The sequence below is a fragment of the Podarcis filfolensis genome (assembly GCF_964270895.1).
Source record: "Podarcis filfolensis genome assembly, chromosome: W".
In the NCBI taxonomy this organism is placed as follows: Eukaryota; Metazoa; Chordata; class Lepidosauria; order Squamata; family Lacertidae; genus Podarcis; species Podarcis filfolensis.
In genome coordinates, this window is record NC_139619.1 from 25,845,857 (window position 1) to 25,861,294 (window position 15,438).

The window sequence follows — 15,438 nt, forward strand, 5'->3', positions numbered from 1 at the left end:
GGAGCCGATGGAAATTGACTCTGCCCGCGCGCGGGAAGATTCAAAAGCTCAACGGCCAACTCCCAAGGCGGCAGAAAACGGGCAGGCTGCCAAGAAATGCTTTATCTGCCAGAAACCAGGGCACTTTGCCAGAGTGTGTCCTGAACGCCGCAACTGGGAGGGAATGGTGGGGGCTTCCTCCCAGATGGGAGAGGGGGGAGTCCAAAAGCAGGGAAATGCCAGTGCCTGGCTGGGAATGGGGCGGGGCAGCAGCCAGGCAGGAAGGGAACTGAACCAGAGCCCCGACCAGGACGTCCCCAACCAGGCATAATTGTGAGGGTGTTGCTGGATCTCCCCAATGGACAGGCTATGGAGGTCCATGCCCTGTTGGACTCAGGAGCGAGTACCAATTTCTTCAGCAGGGACTTCGCTGCGCAGCACCAATTGCATTTACTACCTATGGACTTTCCACTACAAGTGACCACCATTGATGGGAGGGAACTTTTGGGAGGGGAAGTGACCCATCAGAACCCCCCCCCCCATGAGAATGAGGATTTCAACGCATTCCGAAACGATTGCTTTCCATGTGGCCACGCTGGCGAGCCCTCCCATCATTTTGGGCATGAGTTGGTTGGCCATGCACGATCCGCTGGTCTCCTGGCATCAGCGTAACCTGACGTTTGGATCAGCGCATTGCTTGGAGAACTGTTTGGGAGTAAAGGAGCCGCGAGTTGGTAGTGCCAGAGTGGCGGCTACGTGTGCAGGAGAGAAAGGCGGCATTCCTCCAGAATATATGGACTTGGCAGAGGTTTTCAGCGAAAGAGAGGCAGACACGCTGCCGCCACACAGGCCTTACAATTGTCAGATCAACTTGGTCCCGGGGGCCAAGTTACCGGCAGGAAAACTGTACTCTATGTCCGATCAGCAGATGGAGGACTTAAGAGCTTTTATAGAAAAGAACTTAAGGAGAGGTTTCATTAGGGAGTCTAGGGCAGTAGGCGGAAGCCCCGTGTTCTTTGTGGACAAAAAGGCCACGCGAGAGAAACGTCTCGTCGTAGACTTCTGGCAAATCAACGCCCAGACACTCCCCATGGCCTTCCCGATGCCAAGGATTGATGACGTATTGGCGAGGGTGCGAAAGGGGAAAATTTTCACCAAACTGGATTTGAGAGGAGCCTACAATCTCATCAGGGTGCGAGAGGGGGACGAGTGGAAGACAACCATGTTCACACCACTAGGGGCATTTGAATATCTTGTTATGCCCTTCGGTTTACAGTGTGGTAGTCCGTGCTTCCAAGCCTTCATGCACCGCGTGTTGGGACCTTTGCTCTACAAAAACTGCGCTGCATTTTTGGATGACATACTTATTTACTCTCCAGACGAAGAACAGCACGTTAAGGACGTGCGGGAAGTTCTAGCTAGGCTCAAGGAGCATCGCCTATGGGTGAAACTGGAGAAGTGTCAGTTTCACACGAGAGAGGTCGAGATCCTGGGCTATAGGCTGTCGGAAAGGGGTCTGGCAATGGACCCAGAGAAGGTCAAAGCGGTGGTGGAGTGGAAAAGCCCAAAAACGAGGAAGGATGTTCAGCGGTTCCTGGGCTTCAGTAACTTCTACCGGAAGTTCATCAAGGACTTCGCACGGCTGGCGACCCCCATAACGGATTGCCTCAGTGGCAAGAAGAAGTTTGAGTGGACGGATGGGGCGCAGAGGGCCTTTGAGAGTCTAAAGAGAGTCTTCGCCTCCGAGGAACAACTGCTGCATGTCAACCCTGAACTACCACTGCGGGTGGAGACAGATGCGTCTGATCGAGCGATTGGAGCGGTTCTCATGCAGCAAGATGGGGAGGGGGAGTGGCGTCCGTGTGCCTTTTTTCCCCGGAAGCTCAATAAATCGGAAGTGAACTATAGTATCTATGATAAGGAATTGCTTGCTATTGTGTCTGTGTTCAAGCAATGGCGACATTTTTTGATTGAAGCGAAGCATCAGATACAGGTGTGCACGGATCACAAGAATTTGGAGTACTGGCGGACGGCGAGAGTGATGTGCCAGAGGCAAATACGCTGGGCACAGTTCTTTGCCAACTTCAACTTCAGGATTCAGTACGTACCGGGTGAGCAGAATGTGAGGGCGGACGCTTTATCCCGTAAACCCAAATATTTGGCAGAGGAAGGACCGCTGATAGCCTGGTTCATGTTCCCCGAGCAGAGGTGGGCCTGTGGGGCAACATTGGTGAAGGACGACGAACTGCTATTCTTGATGCGGGACGATGCTTTTGCCAGAGGAAAGTTGGATGAACTTGGGCAAGGGAGAGGGGCTGAGGGAGGTTTCGAGGAAAAAGGGGGGCTACTGTTTTATCGAGGGGCTTTGTATGTACCAGGGGAAGCTCTCCGGGCCCGAATCCTCCGACAACTTCATGACAGCTCGACGGCAGGACACTTTGGGAAACATAAGACCATGTTGTTGGTCACCAGGGAATTTTGGTGGCCTAAGGTGCGGGAAGATGTGAAGGAATATGTGCGAGGGTGTGAGACCTGTCAGAGAGCCAAAGGGGAGAGGGCAGCTCCGGCAGGGTTATTAGAGCCTCTGCCAACATCAGGGAGGCCATGGGAGGTGGTATCAGTAGACTTCATCACTGACCTGCTCCGGTCCAGGGGGAAAACGGCGGTGTTGATGGTGGTGGATCTACTCACCAAAATGTGCCATTTTGTGGCGTGTTCTCATGCGGTAACTGCGGAGGAGACAGCCAAATTGTTTGTGGAGCACGTGTTTAAGTTGCATGGGGACCCTTCGAGGGTCATTTCGGATAGGGGGACACAATTTACCTGAAGGTTCTGGCGCAAACTCATGAGTTTGTTGCAAGTTGAGGTGAGTTTCACCACCGCCAGACATCCCGAAAGCAATGGGCAGGATGAAAGGGTCAATGCAGCATTACAGCAGTACCTGCGTTGTTATGTGGGGGAGAGGCAGAACGATTGGGTGGACAAATTAGCGCTGGCGGAGTTTGATTTTTTTTTTATTAAATATTTATTAAAATTTTCCACCTTAATAAAAAATAATCAAAAAACAAAAAAACAAAAAAAATTAAAAACACATAAAGTTTACAATCCGTATTTTCAATAACATATTTCCCTGACTTCCGCACACCTCCCCTTCTTATATTCCAATTCAAATTGTTAGTTCAACAAGTTCTTATCCCCAATTTTTAACCTTTTTATATTTAATTCATTTTAGAAAAACCAATTTTAACTTATAAACATCAATATTTGTACATCAGTGCTCATTCTTAAAACCTTTTTCTAAAGTCGACCCAAATTCCCTTCCACGAATTCCCCAATTTTCATACCAGTAACAAAACAAAATAAAAAACAGATTATAATTGTACACCCTTTGGATTCCCAAACCCCGAACCCCACCAGCCCCTTTCCCGGTTTCGATCCCCAACAGATGTCCATCAGTCTTATTCTACTATCAGCCTGAAGATCTCACGTCCAAGGCTCTTAATTCTCTCTCAATTCCTCTCTGCCGGTTTTTTTGATAGTCCTTAGTATTAAACACCAGATCTCGGAGAAGCTCTGTCCCAATAAGATCCATGTTTCTTCCAGCCAGACCTCCATACTTAAAAGTGGAGCCCGAATCTTGTTTCTTACTCCTTTTAAGTCCAATTGTCCCGAAAGCTCCAACTTCCACCTTAATCAAATTTGTAATCCATAGGTCTTCAGATCTCCACATAAGGAGATCTCTCCATTCTTCAATCTCCAATTCAAACCAGATTTTCATCATCCAGTACTTATTTTCCTTTGTAACCATCACATCAGGCCTCTGGCTCGATTTCTTATTTTCCTTTGTAACCATCATGTCAGGCCTCTGGCTCTCCTTTGTCATCTGCAAAATTACAGGACTTCCGGGTTAGTGCGAACGGCTAATGGCGGATTCCCTCCGAGCTCCGGAGGGAATCGGCTCTTCAGGAGTGGGGTCTTGCCGCTGCGGCGACGTGGGGACCCTTAGAAATCACAGGCGCGGAAGCCTGTGAACTTGGTGACTCGGCGGGCACCATTTGCGCCCCCCCGACCTGTGAAGAAGCCTTTTTAAAGGCTTTGGAACGGGGGACGGGGTGAGTGGCGCGGTGCTGAGAGTCGACTGCTTCTCCTGGGGAGTGAAGCCGCGAGCCATGGTCGGAGGGCGCTGACTTTTTCCTGTGAACAATCGGACCCTAAACGTAACAACCCGTGAGTAGTACGCAAATTGGACTCTTTAAGGAAATTTCTTTGGAATTTGGCACGATCGGGGAAGTCGCAAACAGGAAGTCCGCCTCCCCGCCTTGTAAAAGATCTAAAGCAAGGACTAGTTAACTAAAGTCGAGAGAATTGTCTTTTTGATAAAAGATATCAATTTCACGATTTGGCGATACAAGTATAAGTAATTGTGCTGGAGGATAAGAGTTAATTTTGAGCGTTGAAGTTCCACCCCCCCCCCCGGACCCGGGAGCGATTCGCGAGAGAGCCTGCTGAGGAGATATAGAGAAGTTTGACAGCTGTCAAAATTAGCTGTCAAAAAGGAAAAAGAGAACTTTGTTTCTGCTGTCTCTGCTGGATACAGTTGCTGCAACTTGGTTATATTTTGTTGAAAATAAGTAAGAACTGATACAAATTAACCTGACTTTTGGATTTTAACTGGAAAGAATACTAAGTTACCAAATCCCTCTAGAGGAGGATTTGGGACACTACAAGAATGGCTGGAAGAGGGAAAATTCAGGCTGGGCTGGACAGAGTATTTGTTCTCCTGGGAAAGTTACAAGGCCAAATTGAGGTTTTGTTTACAAATGTAACAATCTTGAGCTTAAAAGTAAATAACATGGCGGAACTCGATAAGGACTTGACTCAGGAAGCCCATGCAGCTGGACAAAAAGAGAACTTTGAGAATTCTGAAAGTGGAGAAAGAGATATATGTTGTTTCTGAGGAGAAGGAAGGAGGAGCTGTAATTTTGCAAACGACAAAGGAGAGCCAGAGGCCTGATATCATGCTCAAAAAGGGAAACAAGAAATCAAACCAAAGGCCTGACAGGATGACTACAAAGGAAAATAAGTACTGGATGATGAAATTCTGGTTTAAATTGGTGACGGAAGAATGGAGAGATCTCTTTGTGTGGAGACCTGAAGACCTATGGATTACAAATCTGATTAAAGTGGAAGCTGGAGTTTTTGTGAAAATTGGACTTTTGGACCTTGCTTTTAAGTATGGAGGTCTGGCTGGAAGAAATTTGGACTTTAATGGGACAGAGCTCCTCCGAAATTTGGAGTTTAATATTGAGGACTATCAAAAAAACCGGCAGAGAGGAACTGAGAGAGAATTAAGAGCCTCGGACGTGAGATCTCCAGGCTGATAGAAGATTAAGACTGGATATCTGTTGGGGATCGAAACCGGGAAAGAGGGTGGTGGGGTTTGAGAATCCAAAGGGTGTATAATTATGATCTGTCTTATTTTTTTTTTGTTTGGTTATTAATATGAAAATTGGGAAATTCGTGGAATGGAATTAGGGTCGATTTTAGGAAAAAGGTTTGTGTATTGAGGTACAAATATTGATGTTTATAAGTTAAAATAAGTTTAAAAAATGAATTAAATATAAAAAGGTTAAAAATTGGGGATAGGAACTTGTCGAACAAACAATTTGAATTGGAATGCAAGAAGGGGAGGTGTGGGGAAGTCTGGGAAATATGGCAATGAAAATATGGAACTGCAAATTTTATGTGTTTTTAAATTTTTCTTTTCTTTTTTTTGTATTTTTTGTTCTTTTTGGTTTTTTTTTGTATTGAATTTGAAAAATCTTAATAAATATTTCATAAAAAAAAAACCAAAATTACAGCTCCTCCTTCCTTTTCCTCAGGAACAACATATGTCTCCTTCTCCACACTCTCAAAACTCTCAAGTTTCTCTTTTTGTCCAGCTGCATGGGCTTCCTGAGTCAAATCCTTATCAAATTCAGCGATATTATTTACTGTTAAGTTCAGAGTTGCAACATTTGTAGCCAAAACATCCATTTGGCCTTGTAGCTTTCCCAAGAGAACAAAAACTCTGTCCAACCCGGCCTGAATTTTCCCTCCTCCAGCCATTCTTGTAATGTCCCAAATCCCCCTCTAGAGGGATTTTGGTAACTTAGTATTCTTTCCAGTTCAAATCCAAAAATCAAGTTAGTTTGTATCAGTTCTTCCTTGTTTTCAACAAAATATAACCAAATTGCAACAAATATATCCAGCAGAGACAGCAGAAACAAAGTTCTCTTTTTCCTTCTTGACAGCTAATTTTGACAGCTGTCAAACTCTTCTATGTCTCCTCAGCAGGCTCTTTCGCGGATCACTCCCGGGTCCGGGGGGGTGGCACTTCAGCTCTCAAAATTAGCTCTTATCCTCCAATAAAATTACTTATACTTATACTGCCAAATCGTGAAATTAATGTCTTTTACCCAATAAAGAAAAAGAAATTCTCTCGACCTTAGTTAACTAGTCCTTGCTTTAAATTATTTACAAGACGGGGAGGCGGACTTCCTGTTTGCGCCTTCCCCGATCATGCCAAATTCAACAAAAAAAATTTTTCTTTACAAGTCCAATTTCCGTGCTACTCACGGGTTACTTTTAGAGTCCAATTGTTCACAAGAAGAAGTCAGCGCTCTCCGACCATGGCATGCGGCTTCACTCCCCAGGAGGAGCAGTCGACTCTCAGCACCGCGCCGCTCACCCCGTCCCCCGTTCCGAAGCCTTTAAAAAGGCTCCTTCGCAGGTCGGGGGCGCAAATGGTGCCCGCCGAGTCACCAGGTTCACAGGCTTCAGCGCCTGTGATTTCTGAGGGTCCCCGCGTCGCCGCAGCGGCAAGACCCAGATCCTGCGGAGCCGATTCCCTCCGGAGCTCGGAGGGAATCCGCCATTAGCCGATCGCGCTAACCCGGAAGTCTCTAGCGCTGGCGGAGTTTGCATGCAACAACTCCGAGAATGTGTCCACAGGGATGACTCCGTTTTTTGCAAATCACGGGTGCCATCCTAGGGCTTTCCCGGGGAGGGGGGAGGAATCGTGGAGTGTGCCAGCCGCTGAACAGTTTGCGGAGGAAATGGAAGCAATTCAACAACAACTGAAGTTGAACTTGGAAAGGGCCAAGGAGGTATACAAGAGGCAAGCAGACAAGCATCGGAGGGAAGGGGAAACCCTCTGGGTGGGGGATAAGGTGTGGTTATAAATGCAAGGCTTGCCTTGGAAAGGGGGTTGTAAGAAACTCAAACACAGGAGGGTGGGTCCATTTGAAATCATACAGCAAGTCAACCCGGTGGCCTTTAGGTTGAGGCTGCCAGAGAGCATGAAAATTCATCCTGTGTTCCACTGGTCGCTATTGTCGGCTTACCGGCTGGGCAGAAGGGAAGGGGAGGTGCCACCGCCAGAAGTCGAGGAAAGGGAGCGGGGACACCAGATAGAGGAAATATTGGACTCACGTTGGAAGGGTAATCAGCTGGAGTATCTTGTAGCTTGGGACAGTGGCGTAGCGTGGGGGGTGCAGGGGGGCCGGCCGCACCGGGCGCAACATCTGGGGGGGGGCGCGCTCGCACTCTCAGCTCTCTGCCCCTACCTGGCTCACTCAGGGTTAGGGGGCGCAAATTACTTGCCTTGCCCCGGGTGCTGACAACCCACGCTACGCCACTGGCTTGGGAGGGGGCTCCCAGTTCGGATAACACATGGGTGCCGTCAGATTGGGTCATGGAGGAGGGTTTAGTGGAGGACTTCCACGAGCTATTTCCCCATAAGCCACAACCCTCAGGGAGGTTCGCTGAGAGGGCGTTTGGGCCGATGGATGATGAAGAGGATTTTGAAGGGTTCTCAGCCTCGGACCAAGAGGAAACACGGGGAGGGGGAGGAGTGAGTGAAGAGCGTCCGGGTGCATCAGGTGTTAGAGGTTGGGGTAATGTTTTTGATGATACCGAAGAGGAGGAGGAGGAGATTTTCCAAGGATTTACCCCCGAGAAGCATGAGGAGAATGCATCGGGGGAGGCTTCTTCTCAGGAAAGGGAGGTGAGGGGGGCCTTTGAGGAGGGGGTGGATGTCAGGGAACTGCAGGCAACGAGGGAGGAAAGAATTAGAGGATACAGGGAACGATCTCCACTGCTCAGTACTGAGTCCTCCTCAGAAGACAGAGAAGAGGATAGTGAGTCTGGGGAGAAAGGGGTGCTTCAGAGAGAGGGGGATCCACGTCACAGGGGAAAACGGAAGGGGCTGAGCCGTTGGCTCTGTTGGTCTCGAGGGACAGGGAAAAGAGAAAGTAGTTAGAGCAACACGTCATGAGAGACGGGTCGCTTTGTTTATTCTGCATGTAATCTTGTCAGAAGGAAATAAAGAAAGGAATTTATGGCTGGCTGCCGGGAGTGTTTCTCTGCTAAGTGCAGCAACGCATGCAGCTGCCTAGCTGACACTTATCTTTAATATATCTCCTTTAAATTCCGTTTCTTGCCTGGATCCTCTTCTTTCCCCTGGTGTCGCGCCTTCACCCACTTTTTTCTGTGAGTGAGACATTCTCTTATCTTTGCAATTCCCAATTTAACTTTATAATATCCAAAAAATAAAATTTAAATCTTCCTGCCACTTGCTTGGCTAATCCACCAAATATAACGATAATCCACAAAGAGGAAGAAGGGAATCCACCAGAGTAACATCAACACTTTTCTGCCTCTTGACTGGCCAATCCACTTTTAGTCTGGTAAAATAGTCTTTACTTTTGCAGATTATCCAATATTCCATATTTGAGCATAATAATAAATGATAAAAAAATACAAAGCCAAAAAATAATAAAGAAGAAAAAGAAAGAATAAAAAAGAAGAAAAGACAGGTAGGAAGAAATAAGTACAGAAGTAGCTCAAAGAGGGGCAAGAAAAGAATAAATAATAAAATATAAAAGTAAGTAAGATATAAAAAATAATCAGAAAGTAAAAGAGAAAAAACATAAAGAGGTGAAGAAAGGAGTAAAAATCAGAAGGAGAGTAAAAATCATATGTCCTCATAAAAATCCAAGAAGAAAAAGAAAAGGAATTTTTAAATAAATAATAAAGGGGGGGAGTATAAAAAAACACAGTCAATTTTCCTTCACCAAAGCAATTAAGCCCAAACAAAAGCAAAGAGCCAGGGACAAACAAAAACAAAAAAAGAGAAGAAAGAACAAAATAAATTATTTTAGCAAGTACAGTCTGGCGCTTCCAAAATAAATGGCGACGCGCACTATGACTTCCACATTCCACGTCATCAAAAGACAGAAGCAGGGGATGTTGAGGGGTGGATAAATAACTTCTTCCCCCCACTCATTTCTTTGTCAAAAAGAGTTCAAAGACGTAACATAAATAACAGTTCAGTTAAGTTTGGGCTTATAAATTCTCCACACGTCTGCTTTTGGCACAAAAACAAACAAACAAAAAGAATAAATAGTAGTTCCAAGAAGGCTTCTAAACAATAGGTTACACAGTCCCTTAAAATCGAAAGTAAAAAGTTACAGAGAAGGTTCCTTTCCCGCGATCCCAGAAATCCACCGAAAAGACGAAAAAAGAAATCCTTATCAAGGGTTTTACCCCTTCACAGCTTAAATCCACCCTCTTAAGTTAAGTGTTTTATTTAAATCAAAATACTCCGTTTGAGGTAACTCACTATTTCTTCCATTCCGTGGGTACTCCTTGCATGAAAATAAGATTCCAGACGGGGCTGACCTCCTTTTTAACACCCCGCTGCGTCCGAATCATTCCAAATCTACTTAATCCCGTTAAATATTGCCAATTAAATTCGGGTTTCTTACTGTTTGAGAATCAATCGCTAAGACGTGCAAGCTTGAGACTGCGCTTTCCGGAGTCAGAAAATGGTGTCCCGCGCCAGCGTCTCAATCTCGCCGTTCTCTTCGCTCCTAAAAGGAGCTACCTGACGGCAGAGAGACCTCAAAATGGCTTTGCAGGGAACCTGTCCCCTGGATCTTCCTCCAGGGGTATTTTGGGGGGCTGCGGCGCCCTTGCAGCACCCCCTTTTTCCTCTGGAAAGCCAGATTCTCTCTGAAGAGCTGAATCCCACTTGCGCCCGCTCCGCGATCAACCGGAAGTCCTGGAAATGCCCTGGTTCAGTGGAAATCCCAGAAACAAACATTTGTTGCCACAAGTACTTGTGAAGCAGAGTACTCAGCCATAAGTGAATGTGTGTCACAAATAGAGTGGTTTGCTTGCCTAACAAAAGGACTAGGAATACCTTCTGAAATGCCAATCACTGTGCTCAGTGACAACATGGCAGCACAACAGCTTGCCAACCAACAGAACTTTAAGAGTACAGTGGTACCTCGGGTTAAATACTTAATTCATTCTGGAGGTCCGTTCTTAACCTGAAACTGTTCTTAACCTGAAGCACCACTTTAGCTAATGGGGCCTCCTGCTGCCGCCGCGCCGCAGGAGCACGATTTCTGTTCTTATCCTGAAGAAAAGTTCTTAACCCGAGGTAATATTTATGGGTTAGTGGAGTCTGTAACCTGAAGCGTATGTAACCTGAAGTGTATGTAACCCGAGGTACCACTGTAAAAACAAACATATTGCGATAAGATATGGAAATGTAAAAAATGCTTTGGAAAGAAATGTGTTAAAAGTACAGCATTGTAACACACGATGTAATGTGGCAGATTTGTATACCAAATGTTTGGATGCTCCTAAATTTTGAGACTTAAGAGAATTGTTCGGTCTCAAGCCTTTGACTTAAGGAAGAGTGTTGGGATTCACAGAATGCTGTGTGAGATAGTAAGTCTGCAGGCTTGAGGTTGCTAGCTGATGCAACTGGCTGATGCAGTCAGCCTGCAATACTTTTTATGGAGGTGCTGGGTCAGAATGACTCAGCAATAATGTGCTGTCAGTTGATTGGCTGTCATCGGTTTAAAAGGGAAACCTTTCCAGCAGTAATGGTGGTGGTGTAGAGGAGTGTGGTCAGAGAGAGAGAGTTAGAGTCTGCCTATTTGCCTTAAGGTGCAGCCAGGTACTCTGTTTGACTGTATGAACTGCTCATGTATTATAGCCTGTAGATATTTGTATATATAGCTCACAGTAAATATACTGCACTGAAGAACCTGGAACTCTGAGCATTTCTGCTAAAGCGCCGTGAAGAATTCGCGACAGAGGGAAGAAAAAAAAAGGGGGGGGAGAGAAAAAGAAGAAAATGAGCCAAAACACAAGAAGGCTCGTCTATTGTACCCTTCCGTCAAGGTCACAACAGATCATTATTCTTATCAATTCTCTCTATCTGCATTCCATAGAATCCCTCATCTTGGTATCAGGGAACATTTCCCTATGCAGTATCATTCTAAACAACACCAGGTCTTCATTGCTGAACCCTTATCCCCTAGATAATTATTTAAACATTCCCATTCTTCTTTCACCATCTTTTTTGGTTTATCTCTTATTGCATCTGTCAGCTTCGCGAGCTCCAAGTACTTGCACAATTTGACTATGTCAATGTTGCAACTTTATTCACTTTCCCAAAAGTGGTTCCCCACCCCTATGTATGAAAGCCCGCAAAAGAACTACTGCTCCCACTTTTGCATAATCCTTTAGAATGCAAGAAGTCTATGTTCTTGTGATGTATGTTTGGTGAACAATGTGACAGTTAAAATTTCCCTGCATATTTTGCCTTTCAGAACAAAAATCAGAGTTGCAATGGACCGCAAAAGTTGCGTCACGTTCATCCAGTGCTTTACCAACTGCACTGGCTCCCGGTGGAGCACAGGGTCAGGTTTAAGGTGCAAGTTTTGACCTTTAAAGCCCTATGTGGCCTAGGACCCACGTACCTATGGAACCGCATCTGCTGGTATGCCCCGCGGAGGACCTTAAGGTCCACAAATGACAACGGTTTGGAGGTCCCGAGTCACAAGGTGGTTAGATTGGTCTCAATTAGGGCCAGGGCCTTTTCAGTACTGGCCCCGACTTGGTGGAACGCTCTCTCCCAAGAGACCAGGGCCCTGCGGGATGTGACGTCTTTCCGCAGGGCCTGCAAGACAGAGCTGTTCTGCCTGGCCTTTGGTCTGGACTCAGTCTGACCCTTATGTTTCCCTCCCCTTATGGTCTTGATTTATCAGCTACTTTTAAAATGAAGCTGCATTTTAAATTGCATTTTAACCTGTATTTTAATTGGTTTTTTCCCCCTTTTTATTATTCCCCTATCATGTTTGTTTGTTTTTTTACTGTGATTATTGGCGTTAGCCGCCCTGAGCCCGGCTCTGGCCAGGGAGGGCAGTGTATACATAAAATTTATTAAAAAGGCGAAAGATTTATACAATCTGAGGTGAAACCAGAGTATGGAGACTTCCAGAGCAGCACGCCAGAGAGACGGGTGGAGATCCGCGCTCCTGCAATCTCGAGGCGGACCTGGTGCCAGAGAGAGAGAAACGAGGGACTAGGCGTAAGTCACCTCGACCTCAGGGGGGGAACCTGAGGGCGGAAGCCTAAGGCAGCGCAAAAGAAGAGGTTTCCCAATATTATATAACAAAGAAAACTGTCATAAAAGACGTGGGGAAGACCTTTGCGCAAAGAGGCAAAACCACTCTCTGGTACAAACGCCCCAATTCCCCGGCACGGCAGCGCTGAACTCTCCTATAAAAAGGAGACTGTTAAAAGCAAATGCCTCCCCTGTAAAATAAAATTGAAAGAAAACAATTGAAAAACCTCTGCCTGTTCAGTGGAGGGAAGGGGAGGCAGGAAGAAAACAGTTTGTGAAGGGAACTACAGAACCGAACAGACAACAGAGAAGGGGGCCGTATTCCTCACACGAAAACCCTCTGTTAATAATTGCACAAGGTGTTTTAAGAAAAGCATGCCTAGATACACCAGATTGAGCAAAAATAAATGAACTGAAACTAGAAATTAGAAGAAACTAGAAGAGTAAACTACTGGAGGACTTTATAATGGACTAAAAACTGTAGCAAAAATAAACAACTAAAAAACAGACCCGCTGGGGAAAAATAACTTGAGAAAACTGACATACCTGTGTGAGAGTGGGGAGAGAGAGGTGTGGAGGGCGATTGCTGAGTCACGGGCCCTCCACCATTGACGAAGATTACTGGGAACAAAGACAGGAAGAGAAGACAAAGAGGACATTCTAAAGATCCCAGAGAAAGAAGCACAGGGAAGGAAGGCACACTGAAGGAGGAAACAGTGATGCGTGTGGCTGTTAAGAGGAATTACTACTAGAAGAATACACTAATTGAGACCACAGCACCAACTATTGGATATAAATAGAAAGACAAGAATAATTTTAATTCTGAGGAAACTACCAATCTATTTTATAACCAAAGGGACATATAACGAAATGGACACATAAACAAAAAATTAAGGGAATTCCCAGGAAAGAAAACGCTGAAATAAGGAAAAATTATAAAGAAAGAAAGAATAAAAAAATACAACAGCCTGATGGGATCAAAGAAAATATCAAATCTGAGTGGTGCCAGCACATCGCAAAGCTACCAAAGAAGAATATCACTAGCAGAAAGTGAAAATAACATGGACAGGAAAGAAATATTGGCAGCAATGGAAAGAATGGAGAAAAATCTAGGAGAAAAAATAACAGCTCTGGAAGGAAATATAAGAATGCTTGACGAGAAGATGGAAAGTATGGGGGCGAAAATAGAAAAGAATTCCAAAGTGATAATGGACCTCTCAACCCAAGTGAACCAACTGACAGTGAAACACCAAAATTTAGATCAAACAGTCCAGGAGACCAAAATAAAAGTACAGAAGCAGGACGAAAGTATGAAAAAGAGCTTGCAAGAACAAAGAGAAATGAAAAGACACCAAGAAAAAATTAAAGAAGAAATAGATGAACTGAGGAAGATACAGGAAGACACTTGGGATTCCTTGGCCATCTTACAGATGAAACAAAAAGAAATGATTCTTCGCATACGCGGTGTCAAGGAAAATCAAGATGAAGACATATTGACAAAATTGACAAAGGCAAAAAACAAACAAACAAACAAACAAAAAACAAAGGCAATAGCAGAATGGCTGGGGGTTCAAGAACAAGAGATGATATTGGACATTGAAAAAAATATTTAGAATAAAGGTGAACAAGACCAAAACAAGGAAAGGATCTGGAGACTGCTTGATGTTTTTAAATTCAAGCCTGCTTAGAGATAAACTACTATTGAAAGGCAGGACAGACCCACTCTGCATAGAAGGGAGCTATGTAGAATTTATGAGAGAGATCCCAACACGCCTGTTGAGGAGGAGGGACAATTATAGATTCATGACATCAGCGCTAAAGAAAAACAAAATAAGGTTTAAATGGGAATTCCCAGAGGGACTGTCATTTACATATAAAGACAGGAGGAGATCCTTCAGATCAGTAGAAGCTACAAAAACCTTTTGGAGGAAGTACTGGGAGGAATTGGGAGGAGAAAAACTGGTAGAGTGAAGCAAGAAGGGCAAGACGGAAACTTTTATTCCCTTTTCAACGTGACCTTTGGACATTGGTTTACTCCGGACTATAACCATACAATAATAGTAAAGTTGTGCGTATTTTAAGCAAATAAAGGATTATGAGGCTGAAATATATTTCATGGAATATAAATGGATTGAACACCAAACTTAAAAGAAATAGGTTAGAATGTATATTAAAGAAGAAAAAATGGGATGTCATATGTATACAAGAAACACATATATCCAAAACTCATGTAAGGGTGTTAAAAAATACGAGACTAGGACAGGAATATATAGTATCTGGAACGGAAAGAAAGAGGGGAGTGGTCATCTATGTAAATACAATGTTGAAATCTCAAATGTTATTTCAAGATGATGAAGGTAGAGTAGTAGGAGTAGAAATACAAACAAAAGAAGGGAAAATCATAGTGGTGGGAATATATGCTCCGAATAGTAAAAAAGATGATTTCTTTAGAAAATTGGAAGAGAAATTATGGGATTATGTGAACGAAAATATAGTAATTATGGGAGATTTTAATGGGGTGACATCGATAGAAATGGACAGAACGCAAAGAGACAAAACGTCGAGTTCAGGTAGATTACCACTCTCCTTTTCCCACTTAACTGAGAATTTTAATTTATATGATGCCTGGAGAACAAAAAATCCAAGTGCTAAAGACATAACCCACTACTCGGAGGCGAAAAAATCTGGGGGATGAATCGACACAATATGGCTATCAAAAAAGTTGATGTTGAGTTTAGAAAACGCAGAGATACTGAATAGATCGATATCAGATCACAATCCAGTAATGGTATATATGAAATTTCAAAATCATACTAAGGGAAGGTGGAGAATGAATGAGGAGGTATGGAGAGATGATCAAAGGGTTAAAAGGGCTAAGGAAATATTGAAAGAATTCTATGAAATAAATGAAAATCAGGAAACGGATAAAAAAATGATTTGGGAAGCGAGTAAAGCCTATATGAAAGGGTATGTAATACAAAAAATGGGAA

At 44.4% G+C, this 15,438-nt stretch overlaps 1 long non-coding RNA gene across 1 annotated transcript in view; it reads left to right on the forward strand.

Moving 5' to 3' along the window:
* Window positions 1-15,438, forward strand: part of LOC310753880 — a 292,571-nt gene that overhangs the window by 756 nt on the left and 276,377 nt on the right. The window lies entirely within an intron of this gene.